We start from the raw sequence: 20,913 nt of genomic DNA, 5'->3' as shown, positions 1-20,913 counted from the left end.
TACCAAAAACATATGTCTCCCGAGTGCTGCAGAATTGTCTAACAACATTTATTGATAATGTCATTAGAGTCAGGAAGCGATGAAGGAGTGAGATTGAGAGTAAGAAAAATGAGAGAACGAGACAAAGAGCTAACTAAACCAAACTGACTAGGCAATCATACCCAGGCCCACACAGCCAGTTTGCCACACTTTGTATTCATATGGTGCTTGGTAAGCGTTCTATTCATGTTTCAGTGACGTTTAAAAATCACACGTTATTTGTACCACACACAGCAGAATTTTTACTGCCTTTGTTAAGTAATTTTATACTTAGATTTCAAATCTTATTAGTCATTCCAGCAAAGATATCTGTAGCCTTCCATTGGATAGCCTTGTACAGTTTAAGTACATTATTTGGAATATGGCCTTTTTCCTTAAATTTAATTAAAATCCTGATTCAGTTGCATGAAGAAAGTACAACTAAAGTATGGGATGACTGTCCCACTGTCACATGCCATTTGGTCCTGGTATAATTATTATAATTATTATAATAATTGCTAAGCCTAACCTGTTCTCTGTGGGAGCTGGATCCCATCGGGGTTGCCATCTGTCATCAGTTCTATTCCAACCTTTATGGAAAAGAATATCTAGTCACAGCCATGTCGGAGAGGGCTGGAGGGGTGGTGGGGGTGGGGGGCTTTTGGGGGGCTCAGAGTTTCGTTGGGTGCTCTGAGCAGATCATGTGGTTCTTTTGATTTCAGGCAGTGACCTCCAGCTTCCACAAAGGCAGTTTTCAGCATAGTGTGAAGAAGCTACAAGATCCTGAACTTCAGCACGCCTGTTCATCTCCTGGGTGAGGGGTTTCAGGCATGGGAGAGAGAAGTCTGGGCATCTCTGTGGCTCAGAGTTTTGACAGACTTAAGCCATCTGTTTACTTGATATTATGTTTTAATTATTTAGTTTAAAATGTAATTAAAATTAAAAAAAAATTTAATCAATAAGACATTAGAGAGAAAACAAAAGCATGAAGAACTTCTTTGAGATGAGATTTTAAAAACAGTGAATGCTGTAATTTGGTGTTCTATAAATAGAATTCAATTCAATTCATTTGAAGTGTTGTGAGTCACGTACCTACGCCACATGACAAATTGTGCACATCTCTCAGGAACCAAAGAAAGAGAATACAAAGATCAAAATCACATTCTGAAGTTTGAACTAATCTGTCATAGTGTGTTCAATCAATACTAACAATAAACAATACTAACTTACTAACGGATGGAGGATTTTTTTCCTCCTTTCACTGAAAGCAAATGTTTTTATTGTCATTATTTGTTATTTGTGTGTGTAAAGTTGGATACTGTAGGTTGATATAAACTCTGGATGTGCAGCAAAAAGTATAAAAGGTCAGTGAACTGAATTTTTATTTACTAAACAGGCCTTTAATAACTATAGAGGAAGGAGAAAATCTGAAACTGAAATACAAAAAGCATATCTGCTAACAGCTAATGTAATTATAAGCTTTTTAACTTGACACCTTCTTTCCAGTAACAAGTTAATAATCTAACAAGGGAAAAGTGATACACTCTTGATTACATCACTATTTTGTGCAGCAGCACAAGTTTAAAACTCTGTACAAAGTGTAAATCCATAATTTGCAGTATGAAACATGCTTAGCTCTGTCTCGCATTCTGCATTGTGCTGGGTTTTTTTTTCTTATTTGTTCAACAGCAAGTAAGATATCAACAAAATAAGGCCACAGTAAATTATTTGAAATGTTGTTCTTGCCAGACTGTGATTAGTTGATATGTTGTCTTTCAACCAAAGTTCAAGTCAGCAAAATGCAAAGAAGTCTGATTGATTCGTACAACTGACTCTTTGTAGAGTTATTATTCTCTTGTGTAGGAACCAGCTGAACACTCTTCTTTTTTATTCTGCTTGGGGAGTTTGCAACCTTGTTGACTTAGATTTATGATCCGCTAAATATTCAGCACATTTATATGAGCAAGCCCTATGCTAATACACCAAAGCATATATCGAAATGTATGCTTTTAGAAACATATTTTACAGTCTACTATTCTCACAGCATCAAAGCTGACCCAAAACACACAGGCTCAAATCTTCAGTACACCTGGTCCATCAATACGCTTACCCTTTGCCTACAGGCACACATTTATCACAAGTTAATTTTTATATTAAAAGACAATTGGAAATAAACATTATGTCTCTCTGACACCATGTTTTGTCTTGTCTACTGTATTTTAACTGCAGGAACATCAGAACTGAGTTCAATGTGGAAATCAGTCAAGTAGCAGCATGAACAGTAAGAGTTTTAACAGGAGACTCCTGATTAACTACATTAATAAAGTTATAAAATCATGTAATATTAATTTGGTTCCTGATGTTTATATAAACAGAATATATTTTGGTTTTGAATAGTTGAAAGGACAAAATACAGAAGGTATTCTTCATAGTATTTTATGGGTTTTATTAGATTATAATGAAAGTAATATTTGTACTTGCAACACTAGTTTATGAAAAATAATGATGGGCTATAGTTATATAAAAGGGAGGATTATAATTATGCATTAGCTATTTTTGTTTGATAACTGAATGAAAGAAAAATGTCTACATGATGCTAACACTAACACATAATAAAAATGTCCAGTAGTGTCCAGTAGCAGATGCTAAAGCCAACCTAGCAACCACCTGTCTGTCACTAGACATGATGACTCACCTAATAATACATACATTTTTTATAACTTAATTTATTAATTATCCTATAAATATGCGATTTTAAAAAATGTGCAGAAGAGTCAAACTAGCTTTAGAGTGTAAAACCTGATCCCGTTGGTTAAACCATATACCCTGTTACTTATGAGGTAACCCCATTCTGAAATTCTGATTTAGTATTGTGCTTTTTAGTTGGTTTATTGGGATTACGCCTAGTGCCCTAGTTCATCCATACTGCTTTTGTTTTTTTTATTCTGAAAATGTTTTTATTATTAAAAAACTGTGTGCTGGATCAAAGTCATTCAGAATTGTGTTATAATGTTCAGTTTGACTTCATGCTACAAGTACTTTCTCACAGATTTTCACAATTGTAAGACGTATATTGTTGCAGTACAATGAATGTAGCTCCTGGGTCACAGGTTTAGTAGGGAACAGAATTGCCTTTGATGTTGAAGGATTTGAAATAAACAGCTCTGAAAACATTCACAAGAGGCTTTAGCTTGTTTAGAAAACTAACTCATTCAGGTGAAAATTTCCAGGATTATACTGGAAACTGGCTGGTAATATACACCTAAATAAGAACATATTTCCCTCAGGAGTTACTAAAGAACAAACCAGAGCCTAAATGAGATGAAGAATAAATACTTCAAAAGAATAGTACAGTTGCTCTATCTAGTGACTGTTTAAAGTAGACAAGTGGTTTTTGTATATATAGACATAAAATCAAATTACTGTACGATGCTAGCCCCAAATGGTCAAAAATCTAAATTGCACTAATGTAGTTTCCAACAAAGAGTGCTGTATTTACCACAACTATTTCAATATGAAGTGGCTGAAGTAGCGTTCCAATATATGCCAGAAAGATAGCTGTAACTTTGTTTATTAAACCATGCCCTTAAGCTTGAAGAGCTGAGTGCCCAAGGGACAAAACTGGAGATGTTATTTTGGAATAGAGAAGATGAAATCAGTGACCCAGGTTTTCCTGCTTTTGCTTTCAGTCTACTAGAATGTTTATACTGACCCAAATACATGCAAACGATTTAATGGAAGTGTTTGGGCGATGAATATATTACACAGCTACTGTAAGAGCTACTGCCAAGGGACTTTTCTGAGATATTGCCCTTCTTCTTTGCAAAATCTGCTGAATGCACAGAAAACTAAATTTTACATCTGACACAGCAAAACAGCCATTGATTGGCTATAAAAGGCTGGATGCAAATTAACTCCTTTATGTCGTAACCGACAGGAAGTGCATGAGCGCCCTCCATTTCATTCAGTTTTTCTGTTATGCAGCATTAAATTTTACATTTTGCAAAATCATTCATAACACTGACACTGAATATTAATTAAGTCAAAATAAATTATTTGGAAATACTGACCTAATTGCCAGTGTGCTTTGAGCATTTGCAACATATGCTTGTGTTAATGCACGGATGTATGGAGACATAGCACATTTTTTTTGCTTAAACCTTTTATTACAAAATCTATTGTAAAGCCACTCAAAATGACACCAACTGCATTTACATTAGTTGCTCATTGTCAGTGGCATAAAGAAATATATCAACAATTGCATAAACAAACCCAGAAGCAGAAAAGGAGCAGATATGGCAAGAAAAGACTGAATTTTTAACAGTTTTAACAGCTAGTGAACAGTTATTCTGTGTTTATCGTTCTGTGCACACTATCAGTGTTGCTGGCTTATAAGTGAAACAGGAAAGTCATGCAGTACTGCACAAGTGTCTTTGCAGCAGTGCCTGTTGTAATAGCGTTTTGAATTGATAAAAAGCCAAATGTTATCTGGTGTTGTTTTAAATATATGTATATGTATTTCACTAATCAGCCAGGCCTTTCAGTGACATGGAGCACTGGCCCAGTACGTAATTGCATCCTGACAAAGCTAATCTGTTTCTAATGCATCATTGTTGCGTTACTTATTAACACGGCCTGTTGTCTGTTGACTGGGTTGTGTCAATGACTTGTTATCAGCTACTCTGCATCCCATTTGGAATTTGTCACCATCCTTTTGCCCTTTTGTGCAATTAAAAAAATTATAATAAAGTAAAAAAGCTAAGCCCATCTCTATGTCTCAGAAGCTGTAGAACCTTCCACCATTTCTCCCTCCCTAAATATGAACTCAATTAGGCTGGCTTAAAGTAAGTTGTTCTAAATTTTAACTTCTCCTGGGAATCTGTACTGATACCCTTAGTTCCTGTAAATTAGTGACTTGGCTCTCTACATATAGCTAGGAGGCAAGCTGGGAGATGAAGAATCCTTAAAATGCCCTATTGATGGGTTTGTATTCAGAGCCCAAAAGTTTTGGGGTTTTCTTGTTTTGCTTGTTTTGCTTTTCCTGACAGCTATTGTTGTTACAAAAGAGTTACTAGCTGCAATCCTTGTACTGCAGATGAGAACTAGCTCAGCTGTTACTCAAGCCAGTCAGGAAACGGCAAGGAAAGATGACAGTAACACAAGATTGCTTGTTTTGTTGTGTTTAAGTCAAATAAACACTGATTCACACCTCGTGGATATTATCACCATTTAGTGTGTACCACTGGCAGAGTGCAAACATCTACTCCTGCGCCAAACCTGGATCGACTTTATCACCTCACATTTGCTGAATCACTATGCGCTGCTGACTGTTTTCACTGTCCAGCAAACAAACTGCTTTCCAGCTTAGATGTTAGAATATTAATTCCTTATTTTCGAGCTTGTTTCACTACACGGTTCTTATTTCGTTTGCAGGGCTTTTCATCTTTCTTAACAGAGCTTTTAAGCTATGGTTTTTCTATTGCAAGACAGTAGTTAAACCTTATCTTGATGCATGCTCAATCATCCAGGTAAGTAAATCCTAAAAGGTTTATTCTGTTCATCTGGACATATAGCGTTTTCAGTGGGAGAAATGTTTCGTCACTCGAGTCTCTGACTGAAGAAGTCACTTGGATGAGTGACGAAACGTTTCTCCCACTGAAAATGCTTTTGGGGTAGTTAAACCTTTTCTGTCACATGCTCTGTGAAAAAGGGATTAAATCTGTTTTGTAATTCAAATCACATAAAGTTAACTACAACTGACACAACATTCTTCAGACAAGAGTCAAACTTTGTCTTTCTTGACTCTGAATTTGTTTTCTCAACATTTCAGCCCATTTGTTTGTAAAAGAAAAGTGTGAAATTTCCATCCCGGTGGCACAGCAAAGTTCAGAGACACACCAGCTGTCGGATGATTGCTGTGCTGTTATTGCCGTCATGGTTGTGCTGCCAAAAGCTGAAAGTGAACAATTTGATGATGAGAGTGCATGAGAGGGATTCATCTATGCCAGCATTTATTACAGTGTAATGAAACATTAACTTAAAAAACACAAAAAATTTGTACTACCTGTTCTAGTCATCAGTTTGGACACTTTCACTCTTCAATTCCCAGATGCAGCATAATTTACAAAAGAATGAGCACGCACACATATCATATCATTCATTCATCTGCAACATTTCAAGTCCCAATAAAGCAGCTTTGAACCCAACAATTAAATAAATGAAGAAAGATAGAAAAGAGACATTACTTCATCTGAAAAACTGAGTGTGAGAGTGGCATCATTTTTCTAATCTGCGCTGATGTGCATTTGTCCAACTCTGTCCTTGAAAGTATGCCCTGAAATGAGCACACACAAGCACCAATTCTCCCTTTCATACATGTTTTGGCACAGTTTGTGATTAATTATGCAGCCCCCCCCCCCCCAGCACATGCTTATCATTTGAGTTGCACACTCTCAATTAACTGTGGAGTAGCTCAGATTATGTTCCAGGCAGGAGGACAGCAGCACAATAGATTGAAGTGTTGTCAGAATTTAATGTCATTTTGTTACTTTTTGTTGTACTTAAATCTGACCAATACAATACAAAATTTGGACTGCTCACTACAGGTTGTTAGGAAATAAGCAGAGTGGTGTACTGAGAATTTGAACAAAGTTACACTAGTCTCCTTAACATGACACCAGACTAAAGTGTGCAATCTACAGTGTTTGGAGAATTCAAACAGCTCTTATTATGGCACTCAGTTGGGAACCTTTCTCACACAAGCAAACTGCATGTTTCCCATGTGCAATGGAGCCACAGCTGAGTTGAATACTGATTGATAGAAATGTTGGCTTCAACAACAGAAATCACTATAAAGAGGGAAAAGTGTAAAAAAAAAAGAAGAAGAAGAAAGCAGTGCTGAGAGCGCTTTTGCTTTAAATATTTTGTTTCGTTCCATTACACGTTCCATCCATTTTCTTGCACTTATCCAGTTCTGGCTGCTTGGTAGGCACCTATGGTCAATTTAGGATGATCAGTTAACCTAGCATGCATTTCTTTGGACTGTGGGAGGAGGCTGGAGTGCCTGGAGAGAACCAACACAGGGAGAACACACAAGAGTCACAACAAGATGGTTCAGATTAAAACCCAGGACCTTCTTGCTGTGAGGCAAGAAGGTGGTAACCACCATTCAGTCCGACCCATATCATTTTTCTCTACCTACATCATTCTGTAGACAGATAAATAAATCTGTTTGTTCCATATTGAGGAAGGTTACCAGTGTTGTTTAATTACTGATATAAACAGAAGGACACATTTAACAGGAATCTACCAGCAAACATAGAACACCAAAAACCCTCTCTTTTTTTTAAATCTGATTTGTGTCTGAGTTAGTCCCAATTTTTGATTTAGGCTGGCAAGATAGCTATTTGAAGAGAAATCTGGCTTCATGTAGCTGTAGCGCCAAAGGGGGATCTCACGCCGTCATATTAGATGATATAAGCGATGCACATTAGCAGCAGGAGGAGGTTAGGCTGGAAAGGAAGCTGGGTGGGGACGTGTGATTGATAGATGGACTGAGGGTAAATTCAGGTGAGACGAGGATACATGAGAGACGGAGGGAAAGACTGTGAGAGCTGGTAGCTAATGATGAGAAAACATTTTACCGGTTGCCAGCAGCAAAGTGCAGTCAAGTGGTGGAAGAAAAGGAGATTAATGATAAGGGAAGGCAGACCAAGAAACTTAAAGGAGCCAAGATATATTTTTTAACATGCTGTGGTTACTTAAAGGTAATTAAGGAGAAAACGACAGGTGAACAAAATGAGATGACAGGGACAGAGTGAGGAGGAAAGTGACAAGAGGGCGGTCAGGCCGAGATGGATATTATCAGGCTGTGAAGAAGAAATGGCTACAGGGTGGTCGAGAAAAAGATTCAATGGTATGAGAAATGAAAAAGGCGAGGGAATGAAAAGGTAGGAGGATTAAGAGAAGATAACTGGAGGGACAGAGGTTCAGCTTAGAGCAAAGGGAGGGAGGGAGGTTTTTGGATGATACATAAGATGAAGAATATGTTAAGGGGAGAGGGAACGACAAGATGATGAAGTGGCAAGGAGGATTTAATGAAAGAAAACAGAATGAGAAAATAAGAGAGGGAAGATGGGGTGGATTAGCCAGTAAAGCAAACACTGAGCTGGTTTCCAGCTGATGGATCTCGTCTATAGCTCTAACACCTACATGCATTTACACACACACACACACACACACACACACACACACACACACACACACACACACACACACAACCCCGTTCAGCTATCTTAGTGAGGACCCTCATTGACATAATGGATTCCCTAGCCCCTTACCCTAACCCTAACCATTAAAAATGAATGCCTAACCCTAACCCTTACCCTAAACCTAACCATAACCTAATTGTAACCCTGACACTAAAACCCCATTTTGAGCCTCAAAAATGCCTTTAAATGCCTTCAAAAATGTGAGGACCGGGTTGTGTGTCCTCACAAGTGACTGCTGGTTCTCACAAGTATAGTAGAATGCAGAATTCGGTCCTCACAAAGATAGCTAGACAGGAACACACACACACACACACACACACGTTCTCTCACATCACCTGAGGGGGAGGGGGTAGAACAGAGAAATTAAGTGGAGCTGTTTCTACCCAGAGGGCCCTTTTTTTTTATCTTCTATGGAACATCAATTCAGACACAACAGGCCACAGGGAAGACATGTCTGTGAGTGAATGTATGCGTCTGAGAAAACGTGTGCATGCAGTGCTGTTTCTGAAGACAGGAGGGGAAGATGACAAGATTCCTCAATAAAGCTATGATGACTTGATATAACTTGATATTGCATTTATTTAAGATGTTTTCTTATTACAAAAAACAACAATTGAACACTGGCTCCATGTAAATGCTTTTGTTTGTGTAAATTGTTGTTTTTAATGTGTAAAGTGCATCACTGTACATGTATATAATATCAGCTCTGTAAAAAAAGTAAATCCGATCTGTCTTATACAAAGCACAGATCTCCACCAATGTGACTGATGGCTTTTTTCAACCATCCAACTACACCCAAGTGGTCACAGACCTATGTGGAGGGGGAGTGAACAGACATGCTAAATGCTCTGGCTTCTTCACTGTTACACTAACGCCTAAGAGGAGAATAGTTTCACCCACACATTGTGGATACACACACAGAGAATACGCATTAAACCTGTCATGAAACACCATTTATTTCAATTAAATGTCCAGATTGTGAATTCACTCTTTCCCTCTCTCACACACATAAGCTCAGGCAATCAGGTGGTTATATTGGAGCTGATCTACTCCACCTGCCTCTTCACTGGACTTCTACTATAACCTTGTTAGTGCAGAAAATCTACCCAGTAAAAAAGGACATCTAATATCGCAAAAAAGAAATAAAAAAAATTATCAGTTGGGACAATATAAGCTTAGCTGAAACTAGTCTAGTCACTTGAAAAAGCATGCCTTTTTTAACTTCCATATCATGCTGGTATTCTGTCTCATGAAATTTGGCGGATTTTAGTTGCTCTGTGGTGCCAGGTGGACACTGTGAAGCTTCCCAAAAAAAAGCTCTGCATTTCGTTCTCTTTGATCAAGGTTTTTGAAGTGTGTTGATTCAACAACAAACTCAGCCAAGGATGTTGAGTCACTTTTGCAGAAAGCTACTGATGTTAGGAGGATTTAAATTTACCAGGATGGACTGTCAACACTGATTATTCTACCTGTACGGTAGGCCAAAAATTAACTTTTCGTCTCTTGCACACTCTGCAAAGAGGATAAAAGTCTTTAACTCTGAAATTCTCCCGTTTGATGTTATTTGAGTCATCATGAGTTAAATCCACACGACTATTTTTCGCCCTCTGTTTCTTTTGCTGTTATGTTTTTGCAGACTGGTGATCTCTCCAGTTTGTATCCTACCTTAACTCTAAGACAGCCGGGATAGGCTTCAGCACCTCTTGCAACCCTGAACTAAATAACCCAAAGAGGATCGATGGATGTTACATTTTGCATGTAAAAGGGTGGCACAGTGTTTCATAATATAGTTTTCAAACTAAACATACCGTGTCAGCTTCAATCATTTATTTTGGTTTTGCAGTTAAATCTCAGAAATTTGTGGAGCTGGTGAACTATCTTTAATTTTTCTGGCAGGTGTTTCATTGCTCACAGCATCATCACTGAATCAAAGCCAAAAAACACAAAGAAGAAAAGAAAGAAAAAACAGAACTGCCTCTGTGTGATTCCAACCAGGTGTGAGAATCTTGCTCCTGCATGAAGGTCATAATCTATGAAACCCGTTGATATAAAAAAACTGCCTTCTACATGGTATTTCCATGTAATACTAAGATCTACACTATATCCACATGAAGTAGCTTACTTTTACTTGACTGTCATTTGCAGCAATGAAAACGGTGATTTTACATTAGCAATAGCATTCAAACAAGGACTCTAAAGAATGGAGAAATATCTGCTGGTAATCAATCAAGAAGTACTTTATGATACTTTATAAGAGCTGGACATTCAGCTCTGTTGTTTGTTTGTTTGTTGTTTGTTTGTTGAGTAGGAGAATAATTATGAAGTTTCTAAGGAAAATGGCCAAGCTTAGAAAAACAGGATCAGATTAAAGACAGGAATATGCACTGTCCTCACCGAAAGACATGATCAGTGCAACTACTCTAAGGTTCCAGATATACAGCTAGCAACTTGATGAAGTGAGTGCAGATTCTTTTGCGAAAGTGAATTCCTTGAAACACTCCTGCAGCAGCCACAGTGTCTCTTCCCGCAGAGGATTCTTTCAAAGATGCCAAATAACAGTGCTCATTGTGAATGGGCAAGAGCAGCGGCGGCTGATATCGGCTCTGCTAAAGAAGACCAGCTTGTAGAGATGATGTCAAACTCTACTGTGAGGCTGCCTATCATAAAACAGTGTCTGAATATTTTTCAGATGTTATGCTAATATTGTGCAAATAAAAGTAATTTGGGACAATTTCACAAGACAGTTTTTGCTTTTCATGTAGTTTTTCAAAATATGGATCTTCATTTATGACCTGAGAGATATCTGACCCTTCAATTGATCCATCCTACTGTTCACCAAAAACTTATCAGAAATGATCTCAGTGAAAGGGTGGCTGTCAAGAAGCTGTTTTCAAAAAAGGGAAACTGGGAGAAAAGGCTGAGGTATGCCAAATTTGACATTCTTGGTTGAAACTGTTGTCTGTATATAAGATGGAGGCCAGCAGTGAGAGATGTAATAAAGTGAATATCTACACCCATCTGTGAAACACAGTGGGGGCTCAGTCACTCAGACTGTATTTCAGCCAGTGGTTTTAGTAATCTTGTCAAAATTGGTGTAATTATGAGCACAGAAACGCACTGTCAGATTTTGGTCTACCGTGTAAGACCATCTGGAAAATATGAGGATTACAGTTGCTTAATTTTTCAGTTTGGCAATTATCCCAAATAGACTCCTAATGCAATAAAAGAATATCTAGGTAGGAAAAAAGTAGGATGACTATCAGTCATGCACTGACCTCTCCAGAGCCCACACCTACACATTATTGAAGCCTTGCTTTAACTTGACAGAGAATCAAACAAAAGAAAATGAACACTCAAGAGCTTTGGAATGTCCTTCATAAAGCCTGAGAACTATTCCTGAAAATGACTTAAAGACATTTCAAACTTGGCCAAGAGAGCTCAGACTGCGTTAAAGAATTAATGTGGTCATACCAAAATGCTGACTTTTAACACAAATACAAACTCTCTTTTTGCCTTCTTATTGTATTGTACATGTATGTTTGCATACTTTGTAATAAATGCTGGCACCTTTTTTCCTAAAATATAAAGAAATGAGGGCACCTATACACAGTACTGTAAAAAGCAGATATTGCCGAGAAAGAAAGGTAAATGTAATGTTTTGTTTTGTTATCATCTGTGAAAATGTTGCTTCTTCCTAAGAGGACAGAAATGTAAATAAGCACCGTTAATGCAAGGTGAAAATGCCCTAAAACAAGCTGGGGTGAGAATGCATGTTAACTGCATGTTAACACCTGGTGTGTATTTAAAATTAGTGCCACATAGTGAAGAGTAATGCACATCCATGAATATACGTACAATACTTTTTTTCGCTTTAAACAGACTTACTACATGTAGGTTGTCAGAAGTGATTTAAACCAGACGTACAATGTGTTCACACATCCCGATTAACCCGGGGTGTCTGTGCACAACATGCTGCCAAAATGATGAGCGATATTTTAAAACATATTGTTTCAGTTAAACAGAAACGCATAGTCTGTGCTGAATTTCACAGTTCCGTTTGCTGCTCATACAAATACTGAAGTATTTTCTCCAGTGCATGTAATTTGGCAGAAATATTTTAAATTTAGCAGCTGAAACCAACAACTGGGATGAAAACTAATACACAGATGCTATTCTACTTTATTCGCTTCTGTATTTTGCCAAACATTGTTATGTTAATAAAGATGTCCCCAGAGTTAGCCCACATCAAAACCCGCTTACTAATACTGCGTGTGCAAGTGGCACGAAACAGCACTGATGCTCACACTCAAAACAGTACTCTTACTGAAGGAAATTATATCAGTCAACTTACAGCACTCACCAAATTTACACTGAAGGACATTTCACCCCTCTGTCAATTTGTGGCAATTTTATCCTCACCACTCAGAGCTGGTCACACGAAACAGATAAGTACTTGCAGCTACATGCACTTTGAAACCACACAAGAATAATTGTATCATAAATTATAAAATGCTTTCGCTCAGATGAACCATAGAGAGCATTAATTTCCAAATAAATATGGACGGGCAGTAAAAAAGCCAAATGGTTGACTTTGTTAGTAAAACAAAAAACAAAAAAATATATACAATTAATAATAATAATAATAAAAATAATAAATTAGTGGTAGTGGTAGTAGCAGCAGCACTTATAGGTAAAACTATGACAAAATGTGTACTTTCTTCTTCTTCAACTTAGAATTAATATAGACAAAACGTATTATATGGAATTAATTCTTGACTTTCAATGTGAAAAAGCCACATTTCTTTGCCCTTGCTTTGTGTTAAAGCTTCTAACAAACTAATTAAACTAATGACCCGTCAATCACAGATCAAAGACAATGCCCAGGGTATAGCAGTTTTCATATTTGCAGCTTTTATTCTCTCTGTGATGAAATAATGTGCAACTGAGACCCCTGCTCTCTATATATGGAGTACAAACTGAAATGCTGGAGTAACAAGTCCGCCTTACCACCTTAATTTATCATTAATACTTTTAATCCCTCCGTAGATACTGACAGTTAATCATGTCACTAAGGCCTTTTACTTCTGTGTAAAAAATATATTTTATATACTTTGTTAAATTAAGATATATTTCTGAGCTCATTAACAGTTTATTTGGAGACGGACATGGTCCTCACAGCTCAGCTGCACAATCAACACAAATATATGATTTTTATAGAATGATGCATATCCATATATTGAACAGAATGTATTAAACTAACCTTGTAGCACCTTGACACAAATACTAATTCTCACACACACTTGTACAAATGATCACAGACTTCCAGACATTCACAGCCAACAATATGGAGCTACCACATCCCGTGCCCTTGCCATCCCTGCACCTTAAAACACTCAAAACACAAAAAACCTCAAATACAAACATTCTCAACTCAGAATTCATGGACCATTTCGCAGTAGCTGATTTTCATCAGTGAGTGGTAAATATCAGAGAACATTAGTTGTCATGGCTGGTCAACTAATCTGGCCATCTGTCTCCCAGAAATAAATCAAATAAGGTTTGAAATGATGAAGAAATAACAGTTATAAGTAATGGGAAGATGATTTTAGATGATCTTGGGAAAAAATCGAAGGAAACCATGGTACAGAGGGAACCTCGGTAAATAATTCAAGCCATATGCTGTGATAAGTGTACAATGCTGTCATACCATCAATTTAAACAATACAAAGGACACAAAGACCTTTCAAATAGTGCTGACTATTAACTGCAGTAAGTTCTTAGATTTGTTGAACCTGTTAATTTGTATAATAAACAGTAATAACTGAAATGTAGGTATAGGTTCATAACACTGCTCAGATGGTGTCAGCAGACTGGAAGTCTTGCAATTAGGTCACAAATTCCACTGGAGTAAGTGTGGGAACTGAGAAATATTTCAACCCTAGATGGGGAAACCTGGCTGGCAGGGTCAGAATATGGTGTAAACATGAAAGCACAGATCTATCCTCGCTTGTATAAATGATTCAGACTGGTAGGGATGGTGTATTGAATTCCTGTTCTTTTTATTCTTTTTTATGGGACATTTTGGGCCCTGTAATACTTACTGAGCATCTAAATGTCACAGTTTACTTGTATATTGTTGCTGTACATGCCTCATGACCACAGTGTGCATTGTCTTTCTGCTGCAACTGTGTGATATCATCATGTCAACAGACACCAAAATCAGAGTAAAACACAGTGAGAAACAGTGGCCTCGTGTGCCACTTTGTCTTTAACATCAGCTGCAGCTTGTGCTGAGCACTACATACAAATAGGCCATTACAATCATTTAATTTATGAAAACTAAAGCGCAAATTGTCCATTTTAAGATCACTCTGGTGTTTTTTCACCTTTTATGAGGATTTTAATTTCTTTGGCACATCATATAACAAGCAAGCTGACTTAGAGGGCCTCTAAAACCTACGCCTCATACAATGCACAAAGAGATCCACCCAAACCCCTTTACACCTGCTTTTCGACTGTTTTTTAATCAAAAGGTGTGTAATTAGTTTTATTGGCTCGCCTTATTGGTTGAAATTTCTGTCAAGACTCTAACAATGCTCCTGGCGTTTCATATAAATTCTCTTTGTTTTTGGTTAATTTGAAATATTTTGTTTTTATACACAGTTTTTATCTTGCCTTTGCACCTTTTCCTGTGTTATATTGTGATAAGTTGTTTGCATTTAACCCTTTACTGCAACCTTGAAACTGTTATCAAGGTCTTATTGGCAAGACAGAGCACTAACCTCAGTGGGACTAGTGAAACAGGGTTATAGAAAGTAAACCAATATCCCTTCAGTTCTGCTTTGGGGTGGATTTCCCTTTTTATAGCCTGAGAGGTCCCAAGAGCTCCTTTGGAAACCCAGTTTATCACCCTTGCAGCAGTTACAGAGGTGCAACTGACTCTCTTGAGAGCTAATATAGAGTCAACACACCATTTCTGTGGAAAACACTATTCAATGGCTCAGATGCTACAGCTTTTATGCTCCTTACTTCAAAGTCATAGTGTCTAGAAAAGCAGTTCCTCCCCAGCTTATACCAGCTATTAGTTTTACTGTTCTATTATCAGTACTTTACAAAAGTGGGAGCAAAGTACTGAACCAAGCAATCAAAGCTGTGTTACTTTATTTAAAAAAGTTAAAAAAGAATTGAAAAATTATGTCACATACACTGAGAAATGTGACCACAGGCATCAATGCTACTTTTCTTATAAAAGTAAAAGTTAAAAGGTAGCATACAAATGAAAAAAAACTTGTATAATGACAAGTACCTCAAAGTTCCACTCCCGCTGCATAATGTACAGTACTTGACCAGGCTTTTCTATATTTTAGCACCAGCATTTTTTTCAAGAACATCAAAAAGACCAAAAATAGGACAAGTTTGTATAGCCTTAAACAACAAAAGCACACATGCTGACTGCTGACAACCAAAAATAAATGCATACAAATTTTACCTTAATTTTTGCCTTGTGTTAAAAAAGATAGAAAGCGTGCTGTACAGCTCTTTCCATATGAATATATATGTGGTTTCTATATGGTTTCTTGAAATGTTTTTTCAAGGTCATCTTTGACCTTGGGTGCCAACAGTGAAGATCAAGGTCAAATGCTTAGCCAATCTAGGTACTGATGTCCCCCAAGGTCTAGTATATTGCTGTGAACTTGAAAATGATCCATAAAAAACTGTTTATTTAAATTTGGTGTCACCTTGACCCGATTTTCACCTAAATTAAATCAGCTTGAGCTGTTATTGGTATTAACTATCACAAGAATTTGAACATGATCTCTTGGACAGGCAGAAAAACAAACAAACACCAGTAGCCAATTACATACTCATGCTCTGTAGCAGATTGGGATCATGCTGTTTTCACTTTTATTTTAATTTGCATTTATATGAAATCTGAATATGGATGCATTCCCATAACTTCACACTCTTGTCTTATCATTAAATAAATAACAAAGTAATAATAAAGTGGTTACAGAAAATATCAGCAAGTAGCCTAGTAACAATTAAAAAAACATGTTTTTACAATAAAAATTATGTCTTTGATCAGATTTGTTTTTAAATATGTTTTGGGACTTACCAGCTTTGTATTCAGGTAACACTAGCTGTATAGCTACATTCACACATTAAATAATTTCTAAACCACATGCACACTAACATGCTACAGACAGAGACAAAAGTCACTGAAAACTGTATGCCAGGTGGCTGACACACAAGTTCAGAGAGTCCAGTCAACAAAGCTACAATAGAATGGAACCTAATAACATGAAAACATTTCTAATTTTCTGTATTCTCCTTTTCTTCCTTTTAATACTAGAACCACAAGAGCTTAACCACCAGAAGGAGTAGGCTGCAGTAAAGGCAAAGATGTCATTTCTTGGAGAAGTGTTAACTTTAATCAAGTTTGTCAGATCTTACTTAAATTTAGAAAAAGTAATATAATTTTCCTTTTTATGGAACAAAAATCATACAACGGCTAACACATTTAAATTAGTTAACTATCACAGTAGAAGACCATCATGAAAAGTTATAGCAATTTTAATAACAGGTGCTATTAGTTACACTACAAATCAAAAAAGCAGGTTACCTGTTTTTCAAGTATCTTTATGGCTGCGATATTGCAGCTATACTCTGGGTTCTACATTATGATCAGTCCAGTCTTTTGTGGCGATTTAAAAGAAAAATCTTTATAGAACTGTTATGTTATATTTGCGATTTCTGTTGCTCTTGGCCAGTGCCATTGAGTTTTGACCTTGTGACAAAATGACTTGAAATTGTTGGGTCTGCGTTACAACAGGCCCATTAGTTCAGACGTATTCCCATGAAGAAAGCAAGACAGAGCTCGATCCATTTTAACTTGCAAGGGGAGCCGATCGGACCAGGGTCTTGGAGCTGCAAGCTCCTCACCTGATCCAAGACAACTCCAAACTCCGGCCCCCTCTCGCAGCTCTTTTATTAACTCAGTGGCCACACAAACACCCATTGTAAAAAAAAAAAAAACCTATGGTCACAAAAGGTTAAAACACTGTGTGTGTGTATGCATGTGCGAGTATGTGTGTGTGTGTGGGTGCACGTGAGTGAGTGTGTGTGGATGGGGGTGCGTTTGTGTGAATTCCTGCTGACAAGGGTCATCTCCCCTCACCCCCGGATATGGCTTAGCTACCTCTAACAGTTTACCATATACAGCACAGGTGAGGACATAAAGGGCAGGAAGTAAAACATCCTCACCAAATAAGAAAGCAGAACCCTCACATAGGATGTGCCTACAGTTACACTATAGCCCCCCTCACCATTCAACAGGCTGGGGAGGGGAACAGAAACAGAAAAATGTTTTTGATCCTACAGTTTAAGGCAAGGCTTACAAATTTAAGTACAACAATGACAACATTTAACAATTTCAACCTAACAGATATCATTCATGAGAGAAATGTTTGAGATTTTGTAATGTTTGACAAATTACATAAGAGAGTCACATAATTTTTAAAATGTCAAGGAGTCAAAATGACCCCCTGAGTGGTTAAATTCTTAAAAATGGTTCCCATCCTCTACGGGGTGAATTTCAGCTTCTTTCCTCAGGACGGAGGTTTTTTTTTCCAAGATGCAGGACGAAGCGTTATAAAAACAGCTTTGTCCCTGTTGCTGTCACTGAATTAAATAAGAATTGTTTTTGTTTTTGATTCCTAGTATTAAGCCTATTCCAATTTACTGGCTACAGGATTGAGTGCGGTCAATAGAAAAAAGCTTGTAGCTTGGCAATTTGGAGCTAAGCCAATTAAAATGGGAAGCAGGCCAAAGGCAAGCAGCAAGTTCAAATCTGAGAAAGATCAACATGTCACACATCAGGATACTTAGGCAAATGGCTGAAAACCCATTTTCAAAATGAGCTTTCCACTATAACAAACTTCTTCATTGTACTTCTATTCCTGGAGCTCACTCCCTCGCCATCATCATGGAGGATATTTCAGTAGCGTAAATACACCTGGTAGTAGATGGGGAGCATGGACAGTGTAAAAAAAATTTTTTTTTTGTATTTTGTACAGAAAATGTCATGACATTTAAAAACTACACTGTGCTAAATAACTGAACCTACACCTGACGCTATGGCTCATCATCATCTTTTTCATCATGATTATCTTCTTCTTCTTCTTCATCATCTTCAACTGAACACACACCAACACTTACAACCTCCTAAACTTTACTCCTGTGCACCATTGCTTCTGTTTCTTAGTTTAAGAATTTTTCTAGTTGCTCTATATCTGCTACATTTTAATAAAACATGTTCTGTTTCCCTCTCTTGACATTTTTCCACACTGGCCTGTATTATGTTTTCCTGGAAGCTGCATATTTGAGTTTAATCCTGCCTGACCTTGTCAGGCTTTGGTTGAAAGGACCCGAATGCAAACTCACAGGCAGGATAGAGAAAAAAATAACCTTTCATTCACGTGCCCTCCAGAGGAAACACAGAAGCAAAGGAAAATCCAGAGTAAACATGAAGACAAACAATCAGAACAAACTAGTGAGACATAAAGAAACTGAGCCTATATATACACTGAAGCACACTAAGGACAATCAAGGAAAGGGGAAACCCCTGGGAAACAAACAACAGCTGAAACTAATCTCAGTTAACGAGACAGGGGAAGTAAAAATTAAATACGAGACACAAGAAACAAAGGATACCATGATAAAACAGGAAGTCTCTTTCTAAACGTGGATACAGTTTTTAGACTGTCTAAACTCTCTCTAAGATGACGTAAGAGAGGCAGAACTAAACAGAAGAAACCAGGAAAGCATGTCCAACATTAACATAAAACAGAACACAAGGTAGCAAGAACTGAAGGCTACAAATCTTAACAGTAAACAGATAGAGATATAATGAACTAAGAAACCCAACAATACTAGAATAAATTAATCTAAAAACTATAAAACAATGACAGACCTATTCTTAATCCAGAAAATATAGTTTTTTGGATTTTTTGCTGTTTCTCCATTGTGTCTTGACTCAGTGTGCTTTTTTTCTGAATTTTGTATTGGTGTCTTCCTTTTGTCCTTGTGTCCCATTTAGTTAGTTTTTTTCACTTCCACTTTACTACAGTAAGTGCCAAATCCACCTTGTCATGTTTAATTGCCACCATAGCCAAAGTATTTCATTTCCCTGAATTCCCTGTATTTCATTTTCCTGAGCTTTCTTTATTTCTGATTCTAAACAAACTAATTAATCCATTTTCGTCCACCTTATTCTATAGACACCATGAAATAGTGATAAGAATTGCCTTCTTTTGATAACATAACTAAGCCTTTCCACTTTTATCTTCTCCATTCCCTAAATGAGAAGTTAAAAGCATTGGTTTGTAACTAGTGCTCTTACTTGGGTCTTAACTTGGGTCGAGTTGGGTTTAGGTATTGCAATTATTATTGCCTCTTTCTATCTGAGCAGTAGCCTACCTTCCTGTCATATTCTACTGTAGAAACCTAAAAAAAACATTCTTTCTTTTTTTGCCAAGCTGCTTTAGGATAGTATAGTATAATCAGTCTTTCCCTGGGGAAGTCATCTGTATGCCTTTAAGTGTGGTTTTTAATTCTAAATCTGTTAACAGAACATAAAAACTATCCTGTTCTCCAAAGGTTCCCTGATTTAACAGTTCAATATGATTTCTCTCATGATCTTTTATGGTGTGGTTTGCTGGGGTGGCAGCATCTCTGCTGGGGACAGGAAGAGACTGAACAGGCTGATCCGAAGGGCCAGCTCTGTTCTAGGATGCCCTCTGGACCCAGTGGAGGTTGTGAGTGACAGGAGAATGGTGGCTAAGCTGTCATCCCTGCTGGACAACATCTCCCACCCCATGCATGAGACTGTGACAGCACTGAGCAGCTCCTTCAGTGGGAGACTGCGGCACCCACGGTGTGGGACGGAGAGATTTCGCAGGTCTTTCCTCCCCACTGCTGTCAGACTCCACAACAAAGACTTTAACTGATCATACACACACATCCACAAATGTGCAATAACACAAATGTGCAATAATCTTTCTGGCACCGTTGTATTTTTCACTCTGTTGTATATAGCATTTGTATTCTATTTTTATCCTATTGTATATTTTATTCTATTTTATTCTACTGTATATAGTATTCTATTTTTATTCTATTCTGTACAGTTGTGTACTGTATTTATTCTTATTTTATTTTATTCTAAGTGTCCTTCATAACTTTTGCACTGTCCACTTCCTGCTGTGACAAAACAAATTTCCCACGTGTGGGACTAATAAAGGTTATCTTATCTTATCTTATCTTATCTTATTACCTTAATCAGTAAAGTTTTAATTTTAATTTTATTAAACTCTTTGGCCAGCATTTCTGCAGTCTGCAATCCCAATCTGCAATTGCTGTTGTTCCTTGACCTACCAACACTGGACACTGGTATTGTTTCCTGACTCCATTCATTCTCTTAAGTCTGAAATGGTGTAATTCTGCCTGAAATGCTGCAACACTCCGGTCAGAAGGCTTTTAGCTTTCTTAACACTTTCACTCAGCACTGTGTGAACTTGGTAAGAATTTATCAGATTTCCCCCAATTACAAGTTCTTTGAAGCTTCCTG

Source organism: Pelmatolapia mariae, linkage group LG16_19, assembly GCF_036321145.2.
Source record: "Pelmatolapia mariae isolate MD_Pm_ZW linkage group LG16_19, Pm_UMD_F_2, whole genome shotgun sequence".
NCBI classification, from domain to species: Eukaryota; Metazoa; Chordata; class Actinopteri; order Cichliformes; family Cichlidae; genus Pelmatolapia; species Pelmatolapia mariae.
Note: the sequence above shows the minus strand (reverse complement) of the source record.